The 13,592-nt window shown below is 39.8% G+C and overlaps 1 protein-coding gene across 1 annotated transcript in view; it reads left to right on the forward strand.

The window, feature by feature from the left end:
- The first annotated feature begins 5,700 nt into the window (after positions 1-5,700).
- The window catches only part of LOC138243075 (uncharacterized), a 114,137-nt gene continuing 106,245 nt past the window's right edge, over positions 5,701-13,592 (forward strand). The window contains exons 1-2 of the mRNA XM_069198584.1: positions 5,701-6,300; positions 8,872-12,373. The gene's annotated coding sequence lies outside the window, so the exon portion shown is untranslated. The remainder of the gene's footprint in view (positions 6,301-8,871; positions 12,374-13,592) is intronic.

The following is a 13,592-nucleotide window of genomic DNA, read 5'->3' on the forward strand; positions in this document are numbered from 1 at the left end:
TCTTGCCACGCCCGTGCCAGGGACGCCAAATAATGTAGATTAAGCCGACTCAGGGACGCCAAATATGTAATCATAGTGGCTCTCTGAAGGCACCAGTTCTGTAGGGTTTGGGCATTTACTGAGACAATTATTAATTGTAGCAGTAAATCACAAAGTTGATTCTTTTGATGGCTTTAGAATCCAACCATGCGACATAACTCAAACAACGCGCACACACAGGTACTAATACACGAGGATACATTTATTAATACATAGAATATGCATATAAATCTAACAGATCTTATCGAGAGGGTTATCAGAATACAAAAGATATATTCGGTCAGTTACAAAGAGTTACACATATCAAGAGGACATACGTTCAGTATATCATTCATTAAGACCGTTTCGTAAAGTGAACTTGGTTACAACTTCTACATTAGATACTCAAACAAGTACATAACTCTTAGGAATTAAATTGATATCAACTGGTTTGGATAACAATTGAATTCTCGAGCTGTAATGCATTGAAGTTGAATACTCATCCAATCTTTGGGGATTCAGATCTCCTGCGGGCACAAAGAAACAGTTGCAGGCTGTTGCTGTCCAATCCGCGCTCTCTGGCTCTGTGCCAGGCTGTGCTGTGCGGCTTGCGACGGTGCGCTGCTGATGCTCACTGTTGGCATTAACTAGCAAAGTTTGTGCACAGGAGAAAAGATGACTGTGGGTCCCAGCAAATCAGGAAGAGGACCGGTTCGTTCCTGATGAAGAGCTAGTTCTGAATAGTGATTCAGCTGTCCACAGTTCCGACCTGTTCACGAGGCCTGCTGCTGGTGCTAACCTCGGGTGGATCCTCTGGTTATTCTCTGGCAACCTCCGCTCTAGACTCTTAGAACAAAGGAAAGTTCTGGCACTCGGACACACTGGCCGTTCCGTGGTTGTCCGGGCTGAGTCTCAGGATGGTCAGGAGGCGCACTGCGAGAATGTCCTGCCCTTGGGAGCCTTCTGCTCCTGGGCCGTCCTGCCCCGGAATTCTCCTTTGAATTCCCTTTAGAATTGTTGAATCTGAATCTGAATCTTGTCTGAATCTGAATCTTGTCTCTCTCAGGCTCTCTGTGTTGCCTGTTTTTACCTGGAGGAACTTCAGCTCATTGATTGGCTGAAAGTTCCATGGGCATCAGAGTCCCACGTGGGTTACTCGGCCCTACCAGTCCCTGATTGGTTGATCAAGGTGAGATATGAGTCACTTAGTCCTGACACTTAGGAATGCAATCCAGATGTCCAACTGGCACTCCCTAGACAGATAGGCGCCAATGGGTGACCATTGATCATGATAGCCAGGCTTAGCTAAGTGCATCCCCCTTTGGGAGCTGTCCTTGGACCTTAAATCACCTTGCATGAATGGTTTCTCTGTGGCTGCACCACAGAGATGAACAGAGAAATGAGCCCTCATTTGGGAAGCTCAGAAACACTTAATTCTGCCTTATTATTAAGCCTCGCCGCTACACTAAAATAATATCAGAATGTTTTAGTTTAGGAGGAAACTGGAGCGCCTGGAGGAAACTTATGCAAACATGGGGGACAACATACAGACTCCGCACAGATAGCACACAGGTCAGGAATGAAATACAGGGCTCCAGCACTACATGGCAGCAATGTTAACCACGGTGCCACCTGTAAAATAAATATAATTTGTGAAACACTAAGGGATTGTGTAAAACTATATTCTATATACTTTCAGTCTGGATCTTTAACAATGTATTTAACCTTTTGTCTGCAGAAAATGTTAGGTTGCCTGGTTTTGGGAGGAAAGGGAATTTTCCAAATTAAATGAAATTAGCAATTATTAACAGAATATATTTCTACATATCAACACTATAATAAAATATGCAAAATATTATTTAATGATTTGAGTTCTATAATACTGACACAGTAATTGTATTTGAAAAGGTATTTTCAGTCTTGTTACTGTTATTTCCAGATGTTTTTAGCACCAAAACCAGACAATAACAGTTCAGTTTCAAGTAAAGAATCCTGCCGCTACATCACAGAAAGTCTTTCCCACTTCAATCTGCATCTCTCCACTATATTCTCACCAGTGAGGAAGTTAAACACAGTGTTTTTAAACACACTGACTTCATACAAGTCACCCCACTGACCTGACAGCTCCAGTTTCGTGTGCATTTCTTCTTTTATTATTCCAGTAACTTCACAGGAAAGCAACTCAGACCACGTGTATCCACTTCCAGGAAGTAAGGACACGTATTTGCAAGAGTTTCAATTCTTAGTAAAAGAAGCTCTAAAACACAGTCTATGTTGCACAGTGAGCAATCCTTCCCTCTTCCAAGGAGGACTGGGATAGAAAATCAATGACCATTTTGTCCACTTCCAGAGAGTCCAAACACTTAATTGGGAGAGTTTCAATTCAGTGTAGGAAAAAAAATCTCTAAATGAAATTTTATGCTACACAGAGAGCACTTTCTTCTGTATGGCCGGTTAGCTCAGTTGGTTAGAGTGTGGTGCTAATAACACCAAGATTGCTTGTTCCTATACGGGCCAGGAGAGCTCCTTCTCTTCTGCCAAAACCCTTTGATCTTTCTTTCCATGGTGAAATATGATGCAAAGATACCACTAACTATAGATAAATGAGTGTGAAGAGGAAAGTGCTCAAATATTTAAAATCTGGTATGTGAAGAACAGATAGAGTGTCGCTATTTGCAAAAAATGAGGCTTTCAAATAATTTTTTCGTAAAGACGCTCAAATCCAGCCTATTAAGTCTCAGGACCAGATGATTGGCTCAATACTTAGGTGAAGATGGCCAATTAGAGAACTTAGATATTAAAATTGTGTCAGAGTGGATGTTTATTAGTCTTTTAAGGCAGGAATTTGGGTCTCAAGTCCTATATGGGGTGGGGTGTGTCTCACTTCTGTGCTCAAATCCCAAGATTACACTCAAAGTGAGGACGAAGTGTGTTGCGGCAAATGTGATGTCAAATCAACTGCTTTTCCAGAAGCCAATGTGATATAAATTAAAGTTCTCGTTTGACCGAGGATCATCGTGTGCTGAAATTGGTCCTGGAGAAGTGCATACAGTAAGGCAGAAGGTTTGTGTTGTTTATAATAATAATAATAATAATAATAATAATAATAATAATAATAATAATAATTGCTTACACTTATATAGCGCTTTTTCTGGACACTCCACTCAAAGCGCTTTACAAGTAATGGGGATCCCCTCCACCACCACCAATGTGCAGCATCCACCCGGATATACTGTGTCAGGCCAATAGCTCCCTGTTGTTATTACAATATTTTATATAACTAAATATTTATTGTGCATCACTGTTCTTATAGTAGTAAAAAGTAGACGTTTTGCTATGAGAAGCTGGAATGGGTTCATGGAATGACAGTGTGACAAGCCTTGGAAAAAGACATGTTGTGTGCCCATCTTCAAGCGATCAAATCCTATGATTAAATGATGTTCCAGCAAAAGTGCTCTGTTTTACTAAGTCATTATTTCTATGTCTTGTAGAGAAATAGGTGTTTCTATCGGTTCAGGTATAGAACACAAACACCCATTGTAAGCAATTGAGCATTCATAATCCTGAATTTTAAACTGCCAGAATATTTATACTTTGTTTTAGTATTTGTGAATATTAGAGCTTTAAAAAAATGTTTTTACAAATTGTGTGAGCATTTTCTGTTACATCACTTCATTGTTTTGTGCATTCTGCTGACTTTTTAGAAATATATATTTTTATAAAAATATTGTTGTCTTTTGAATGTATTTCTAAATGATTGTTTTTAATATAAATTGCATGAAACACAAACAACACCCATGATAAGAAATTCATTATTGATCGTTCATTTTAAACTTTTTTACTGTATTTAATTATGCTGAGTTTTTTTACATACTGTTAGTATATCACTTTTTATCAAGTGTGCTTTAAATCTTTCGCTACACCATTGATATTCAGTTACACCTACAGTATTTAAAAGTATGTTGTACAAAAATATTTACCGTTTTATTATTTTTGCACGTTACTTCCTAGCACTAAATAGCAATGCATGTATTTGGTCCAGCTAAAGATTAGCAAGAAGCAAATCTCTTTCCTTGCTTTAGTAGATGAATCAAGGACTCTGCTCTCAATGTATTTTAACTAGACACTAGGACAGATAAACGCAGTTAATACGTGCCAAATTATAGTATGAAATTGCTTGAGCAAAACATTGTTCATTATTGCAACCATTATTGGTAGCTTAGTTCCTCTCTATTTTTATACAGTAGTTTCTTTAAAAAAAACATGCCTGTCAGAAGGCCAAAGAAACGAGGTGAACGTAATAACCACCGCGCTATGGAAACGACAGTACACCCCACTCCCAGAGCAGGATTGGAGACTCCATATTCTACAGCTCTCTAGCAATAGAGGAGTTCCGACTAGAGAAATGGGGATAACCTCCTCTTCAAGATGTGGAAATATATTTACCGAGACCAGTCCTTTTTTTGAAGGTCAGCACTCTCTGCCAGTCACTCCTCCCCTCCTCGCGCAATGTATCTCTGTTAACACACCAAAGCGATAACTATTATTACACGTTTTTGCACTCCGCATGCTGTTTTACAGGGCTCTCTTCTGCGCTGAGCTGCTCCTTTGAAATCCAAAAGGCAACAGACGCGCTCCTATACCCGAAGTCGAACCCAGTCCGCCTGGGTGACGGCGGTTTAGAGATTACAAATAATTTAAAAAGACATTAAAATGCTAATAATATGTAACAAAATGTAAAAAAAACGTTAACAAGACTGCAGACAGTTTTTGAAAAGGAGCTCTGTAAAATTCACAAATACTAAGACAAGGTATGAATACTCCATGGGTTTAAAATTCAGGAATATTAATAATTTCAAATTTGTAATTTGTTTACAATTGGAATTTTTATGGTTCGTATGATTTAGCGACTTTTTTACAATATGTAAAAGAAAACAGTACAGCTAAATAAGAAAGCCTTAGAGCCACAGAGGGAAAAAAAATGCGTTTAAAGTTATTTTAAAGACGAGGTAATATTGCACCATAAACTCAAATGTTTGTCCTCTTTGTGGCGCTTGCTTTTTGTTGCTTTAGCTAATTTCATGCAGTTTATTTCTGACCCATGACGTAAAGAGCTTGTGTATTTACGACAAAAAGCAGGGCAACAATTTTCATCGGTCTTATTGAAACTGTTAAAAAGTAAATGAGATCCTGTGTCCAAAATCCTGAGGTGCCTTTTTTCCTGTCTTGTCATACAGAATGTATCATTAAGGACAATCACATAGGGCTTGATTTTGTTAAATGCAAGTACAGTATTTATTTCCTATCTTGGAACCACTTGTTTTTCGAGAAATTCAAACAATTTGTGAAATATGAAATAGAAATCTTGCTTATCGGTGCAGGAGAAATACTGCCAGTTGGCAAGAAAACGACAGCATTTTTTTTCTTTAACCAAAAACCTGCATAGGGAGATGTAGAACAAAAATCCGCTTGAGACGTTTTCGCTGGGGAGGAGGGATGTGAAAGGGCAAAAAAATGTATCTGTTCCGTTACGAACGGCGAAGGTCGCAGGCGATTCACTCCTCTTGACTAGGTGGCGCTAGGAGGTGCAGTGAAGTTTATATCCGGCTGCAGGAACTCCTCTTTCTCAGCTCCGCTTCTCGGTTGTCTTGAAGCCGCATCCGCGCTAAGGAATGACGTCATCATACTGCGCGACACTGCGTGTATTTCACCAACGTGTGGGTGACTGAATCATTTTCTTATCATTATTCATTATTATTTTTTAAATGACTTCAGGTTCTGAATACGTAACGTCTCGTCGGCTGTGTTTATGCTTGAACAGAGCAGGATCTGTGAAGAATAAAAATAAAGAAGCTATTCTGTTTAAACTTCGGAAGTGAGCCTTTGTTTCTGACCGACTCTGAAGAAGGATGGCGGAGTGCTTGTTAAATCTGCAAACCCAGCTTGACTCTTTCATGCAGGTTTTGCTCAAATCGATCGTGTATGAAGTTTCAGAAGTTTTCCGAAACAGAATTTCTGACTCTGAGGACGAGTTTCAAGACAAACTCCTCAGCGTCTCCCAGATTCTGGTGAGACGGGCCGTGTTTAAAATCACGCAGTGTGTGGAGGACAGTGTCGGGAGTGAAATGGCGCAGCTAAAGAAGGAAAACGAATGCCTGAAGTGGAGATTTCAGCTGTGGGAGAAGGATTCGGGAGCAAGAGGAGATCAGGGTCGGACAGATCAGGGTACCCAGACGCTTCCCTGTGAAGTCACTGCAGAAATAAAAGAAGAAATGTTGTCAGGTCAGTGTGGTGACTTGTATGAAGTCAGAGTGTGTGTGTTAAAAACCACTGTATATAACTAACTCACTGGTGAGATTTTTTAAATAACAAACTTTATTTTAAAGAAAACATCTCACAATAGTGAACATTCTCATTCTCATTCTCAGTACGCATTCTAACAAAGTATCTAACAAAGTAACAAGGTATCAAACTGTCATCAAATAAACTTTGAGAGATGCAGAGTGACGTGGGAAAGACATGTGTGATGTAGCAACGGGATTCTTTACTGGAAACTGAACTGTTTTGTCCGGTTACGGTGCTGAAAACCCCTCGTTCACATTCAACAATTGTTCCACTGAATCAATTTGTAATCCAACGTCATTAGGAGACACCATTTATAAATATTGTATTCACGTTGTATCGGTCTAGATTTTTTTATTTATACTAATGATTGTGTAAATAAAAATTATTTTGATTGGTTTAGATATTACCGTCCTCCAGGGTCTGTCTGTATTAACTCCTCTGGAATATTAATCCGGTGTGTCTGTATTAACCTCTCTCTCTCTAAGTGCATTGTTTATGTACTGTACTGTGCAGTAAGTGTGTGTGAATCAACCCCTCTCTCTCTCAGTGCAGTGTTTATATGCTGTAGTGTCCAGTCAATGTATCTGTGTTCACCCCTCTCTCAGTGCAGTGTTAATGCATTGTAGTGTTAAGTCTGTATGTATGTATTAACCTGCCTCTCTCTGTGCAGTTTTAAACTACTGTAATGTGTGGTCAGTGTGTCTGTATTAATTCCTCTCTTTCTCAATGCAGTGTTAATGTCCTGTAGTGTCAAGTCAGTGTGTTTGTATTTATCCCTCTATCTCTCTCAGTACAATGTTAATGTACTATAGTGTCCAGTCAGTCTGTCTGCATTTACCCCCCTCTCTCTGAGCACTGTTAATGTACGGTCTGTATAAATGCCTCTGTCTCAGTGTAGTGTTAATGTACTATACTGTCCAGTCAGCATGTCTGTATAAACCCCTTTCAGTGCAGTGCTAATATGCTGCAGTGTCCAGTCAGTATGTATCTATTAACACCTCTCTCTCAGTGCAGTGTTAATGTACTGTTATGTCCAATCATTGTCTGTATTTACCCCTCTGTCTCAGTGTGGTGTTAATGTACTGTAGTGTGCAGTCAATTTGTCTGTTAACCCACCTCTCTCTCTCAGTGCATTGTTAATGTACTGTTATGTCCAGTGTCTGTATTTACCCCCCTCTGTCAATGCAGTGTTAATATGCTTTTATTTCCAGTTTGTCCGTGTCTGTATAAAGCCCTCTCTCTCACTGTAGTGTTAATGTACTGTAGTGTCCAGTCAATGTGTCTGTATTAACCCCTCTCTCTCTCAGTGCACTGTTAAAGTAAATGTAACGTGATTGTGATATTATTACAGTAGACTTTCTTTTTAGATGGTAGTTAGGTTTTTGACAAAGCTAAATCAGAACACCCCCTTATACCCATTTATTCCGCTATGTTTAAACAACCCAAATTGATTGTCAGTGTACTAGTACGCATGTGTGTAGTTTAAAGCTTTTTAGATCACATGGCCTCAGCTATCACTACTATGCTGATGATACTCAAATATACATCCATACCAAACCTGACGCTGATGTGTCTGTCTCTATTCTATTTAGTTGCATCTCCCATATAAAATCTTGGATGACTCAAAATGTCCTTCATCTTAACTGTGACAAGACTGAAGTCATGCTTATTGGCACCACCCATCAACTTTGTAAAACCAATGCTGTAACTCTATCTGTAGATAATCTTATACTTGAGCTTCAGTCTATATTGAAAAACTTAGGGATGCTATTTGACGTTTGACCCATATGTGCAGCAAAAATATTGCTCCACTACGCCCTATGTTATCACTAACTGTGGCTGAAAAGTGTTGTCTAATCTTGAATCGACTACTGTAATGCTGTACTCTCTGGGGATTCTAAATCCACATTGAACAAACTCCAGTATGTCCATAATTCAGCAGCCAGAATCCTGACCAGGTCTAGAAGAAGTGTTCACATTATTCCTATCCTGAGTCCTTGCACTGGCTTCCTGTCAAGTTGCATGTCGACTTAACAATCCTCCTGCTCACCTATAAGGCTCTCCATGGCTTGGCACCTCAGTACCTGTCTGGTTTATCACCCTACTCCCCACGTCACAACCTTCACTCTTCTAATTGTGTTCTCCTATCTGTCCCCCAGTCCGTCTATAATCAATGGGTGACATGGCCTTCTCCTGTTATGCCCCCAAGCTCTGGAACTCCCCAAGGATATCAGAGAGTCACCTTCTCTAAACTCCTTCAAATCCAGATTCAAAACCTTCTTCTTTAGAAGGCCCTTCATTGAACTGTTCTTTACCCCTCTGCTCCTACTGTATTTAGTACCACCATCTAGTGTCTCCTCTAACTGTGTGTTCTAATCGTGCTTATTTTGTGTATTTTTTGTTGTTGGCATTCTGTAAAATGCTTTGAGAAGCCACCTTTAAAGGTGCTATATAAAATAAAGTTTTTTATTATTATTATAAAGATTTTATCTTGTTCTGTGTTTACAGGCTCAGAGGCCAGTGCTCTCTTTGAGGCTGGGGAAAGGGCTGCTCTTGAACAGAAGCATAGTGCGGAGGAGTGGGGCTCCAGTCTGATGCAGGAGACAGAGCTCACTGCTCCAGAAGGGAAAAAGACTCTCAGTGAGCAGCACACAGAGAGCAGACAGATTGTTGAGGTTCTGAACTCTGTGCCCATGATGAAGATGGAGTCTGAGAGTGGGACACCTGGACTCTTAGTATGTGATGATTTTACAGATAAGATGAATAATCTGTACTCAAACAATATTACGCAGGTTTGTAATGAACTAGGCTGTTTCTCTGTACAAGAGCACAAAGAAGAACTGTGTGAGTTTAATCTTACAGAGCAGGACATGGATCCCCAGTTGATTGACCCTGCAGAGCAGACGACTGATGTACCTGGTGAAGAGAACAATACTGAGTCACAGCACACTGAGAAGAGTCAGTACAGGGAGGAGCAACAGCAGCTCCTACAGGGCTTGATAATCATTAGACCTTGTTCTGTTCAAGTGGAGAGACTGTCATTGCAGAGTCTCAAACAACCATATGATCCCTTAGTATCTGATGACTTTACACACAGGTTTAATGATCTGGTTACTGAGAAAATTGTTGAAAGTTTTAATGAACTGGAGAGTATGTCTGTTCTTCGGCAAAGAGAGGAACAACTGAATGAACTGGATGGTTTTAGTCTCAGAGAGCTGGAGAAGGAGCCCCAGATGATTCACACTGCTGAGCAGCACACTGAGGGACAAGGTGGAGAAAACAAATCTCAGTTTCAGCACACAGAGCAAGATCATTCCATGGAGCATTTTCAGAGTAAGAGACCCCAGCACAATCAGAGGATGAGGAAAGATCAGTCAAGGCCTTGCTCAGATGGAGTGGACAAACTGCCATTATGGCACAGGGAGGAGCAGCGTTTCTGTCAGTCTAGCATTTCAAAACCCTACCAGCACCTTCACACAGGAGAGAGACCTTTCAGCTGCAGTCAGTGTGGGAAGAGTTTTAGTCGGTCACGTAACTTAATAAACCACCAGCGCATTCACACGGGAGAGAGACCTTTCAGCTGCAGTCAGTGTGGGAAGAGTTTTATTCAATCATATGACTTAAAAAGGCACCAGCGCATTCACACAGGAGAGAGACCATTCAGCTGCAGTCAGTGTGGGAAGAGTTTTAGTCGGTCAAGTAGCTTAATAGCCCACCAGCGCATTCACACAGGAGAGAGACCATTCAGCTGCAGTCAGTGTGGGAAGAGTTTTATTCGGTCAGGTGATTTAAAACCCCACCAGCGCATTCACACAGGAGAGAGACCATTCAGCTGCAGTCAGTGTGGGAAGAATTTAAGTCAGTCAAGTAGCTTAATAGCCCACCAGCGCATTCACACAGGAGAGAGACCATTCAGCTGCAGTCAGTGTGGGAAGAGTTTTATTCGGTCTTGTGACTTAAAAACCCACCAGCGCATTCACACAGGAGAGAAACCATTCAGCTGCAGTCAGTGTGGGAAGAGTTTTAGACAGTCAAGTAGCTTAATAGCCCACCAGCGCATTCACACAGGAGAGAGACCATTCAGCTGAAGTCAGCGAGGGAAGAGTTTTAGTCAGATAAGCCACTTGCAATCACACCAGCACATTCACATAGGAGAGTAACCATTCAGGTGCAGTCAGTGTGGGAAGAGTTTTATTCAGTCACATGACTTAAAAATGCACCAGCGCATTCACACAGGAGAGAGACCATTCCGCTGCAGTTAAGAGTGGGTTTTTTTCCAGTCAGGTGACTTAAAAACACCAATCTAGTCAGCAGGTCAGTTGTCAGTCAAGTAAACTAAAATGTCTTTCAGTGCAAGTAGGCATGTGACATCCGAAGAAGGCTCCACAGCCGAAACATTTATTTTCTTCTCTTTTCAGCATGGAACAAACCTTTACTTTAATAAAATATCTATTAGTCACAGTCACTTTGTACTCACCCACTTTTGAGTTCATCTGGTCAATTAAATTATGACTATACTCTTATTTACGATTGACTAAAATAGAAATAGCTCCTGTCACAGAGTTTAATTTATGTGTATAATAAAATGTTTTTAGTTTTATTCAATTTTAAAATGAATGAGGTCTAAATTGAATAAATTTCATTGTCAATTGAATTGGATTCCTTATAGTCTTGGAATGTTAATTTTAGTCCTGTTTAATTTTCCAATTAAGACTGTTCTCATTGGATAAGCTTGTAATTGTGTAACAGCTTTTAACTTACCATGTTATACACAGAATGTGTATAAAACAGATTAAGATCCTTAACTGTCACTCTTTAGGAAAAAAAGTCACACATCTGATTAAATTCTACAAACAAAAGCTCAAAGTCTTTGTTGCACAATCTAAAGTGTATTTTCCCCAGAGAGGATATATATCAAATACAAGAAATATTTATACAATAAAGGGTAAATAATAAAGAACAAGATATCGTATGAATTAGCAATATTTCTATAATAGTCATTTTTTTCAATGCAACTATTTTTTAAACAAGACAAGCAATATATACAGTGCCTTCAGAAAGTATTCATGCCCCATTGTTTATAATGTTAAAATGAAATTAAATATTTATAGTTCTGAAGTAATCTATTAAATAAAAATGGAAAATTACTTAATTGATAAGTATTCACTCCCTTTGTTTTAACAACCTAATTTGGGTCAATTATCTTGAGAGGTCATACTAAATTATGTTAACAAGGTACACCTGTGTTCCTTTCAAGTTCACCGGTGTTCACTTGCTCGATAAATTGCACAATAAATATCACTGACTGTGAGGTCTCACAACTAAAACAGCAGATCAGATCAGTCCTGCTGTCATGAGGACCAAGGAGCTGCCTGTGGAGCTTTGAGATAAAGTTGTTAGGAGGAGAAAAGCTGGAGAAGGTTATAAAAAGATTGGCAAAGCTTTGAATCTTCCTAGGAGCCCAGTGAAGTCCATTGTAACTGAAGTGGGACATGTGTATATATCTCACTTATCCAGCATCACAGTATCACCACTTAAGCACACTGTGAGAGGTGTTGATGGGGTCTGTTAATCTAGCCTCAAACATAAGTTAAACTAAGATGCCATAAAGCTGACCTGCTTTAGCAGCCCCAGTGGCTTAATGCTACATAATAAAAAACAGGAACAACACCCACAAACAGGATAAATCACACCAATGTCTGCTGCATATCAAAGGACAGAACCTAGAGCAAGAAAGAGTAGGACAAGAAGTAATTAGATATCAAAGAACAGGACAAGCACTCAGGTGGTGAAACAAACTTTCTTCTGACTGTATATAAGAATTGGGAAACCCTTGCGGTTTGTCTGTTTTGTGGGGCAGACCCAGCACGCATTGTCAGACTTATTGAGCTCAATAAAACTGAATCTGCACAAGACTGTGTCCTTCTCCTCTGATGAAGAATTTCCCACAACAGTTGGCGTAGTCGACAGGATTCTCCAAGTCTTCGGTAATTCCCAGACAGCACACAGGGTGAGTATATTTTTTATGTTACCACACAATTAGGTTACCGAAAAGGAAGGACCGGAAACATACAGAGAATATAAAGAATCATTTATAGGGAAAAGAGTAAGGACACGCCTCTGAGATTCAGGGTAAAAATACCTTAACCGAGACAAGACATGATTCCTCTGAGCTTGGTTTTGAAACCAAGACAAGACGTGGTTCCTCTGAGCTCTGGGCGGGTCTCTAAACCAGGGAGCTTTCCCCCTGGGGCGAGGCAAAGTCCCTAAACGGAACAAGGTGAGCTAAGCGACGATATTGTGCCAGCAAGATTCCCTCTGAGTCCAGACAGGCACCCCTAAGGTTAATAATATTATTAAGATTATATTATTAACAATATAAGTATAGACCAGTTGTGCTAGCAGTTTAATCACCAGTGACTGCTGAACTGAGTGTTAACTGAGGAGTTGGCCCTGTACGCTAACACCAGACTCATATTCACTGACTGCTTCACAAGGATACTTGTAAGTGTGCTGGCAGCTCCGCTTTTAACAATTTATTAAAATGCTAACAATATGTAAAATAAAAACAACAGCACCGTTAAATGCTGGGGAGACGGGTAGTTTTTTTTTTACAGTCAGATTCCAATCTCTAATGCTGTGTGTGAGAGCTTGTAATGTAAGTTTACTTTTCTCACATTTTCTGACAACTATTCCAAAGGGGCACCCTGTCAACTCGTTATACTTTTTAAAATGTCTGCCTGCATGTTTGATTTTTGTCGTTTTATTTAGAAAAAGTTCAATATTGATCATAACTAAAGAAAATTAGGATCACGAATAAAAAAAGGGGCTAAAGATATGAGTCGCTCTTGAATCAGAGCTGGGTGACACGGGCTTCTGTTCTGATATAGTTGTACGAGAAGCAGGAGGAATCACTTCTCTCCTATGGAGCATGAGCTGAATCAGGAGGGAGACATTTCCTATACTCGTGCATATGTCAACGTTTGACCTACATCGTAAAACTAAAACTAAATTAAAAACTAACATTAAGTTGTCAGAGACATTCATTTATATACGAAAAAGAGACAAAGTAATAATTCTACATTAACTTGTCCTACACTGATCAGACTAATTGAAATGTATGGATGCCCGTTTCCGCCAGGGAGTAAAAATAAAACGCGCTATGGTATCTCAGGATTCCGACTTAGTAACTCAGAATTCCAACTTTATATCTCAGAATTTCAAATTAA

Source organism: Lepisosteus oculatus, chromosome 14 (genome assembly GCF_040954835.1).
Source record: "Lepisosteus oculatus isolate fLepOcu1 chromosome 14, fLepOcu1.hap2, whole genome shotgun sequence".
Taxonomy (NCBI): Eukaryota; Metazoa; Chordata; class Actinopteri; order Semionotiformes; family Lepisosteidae; genus Lepisosteus; species Lepisosteus oculatus.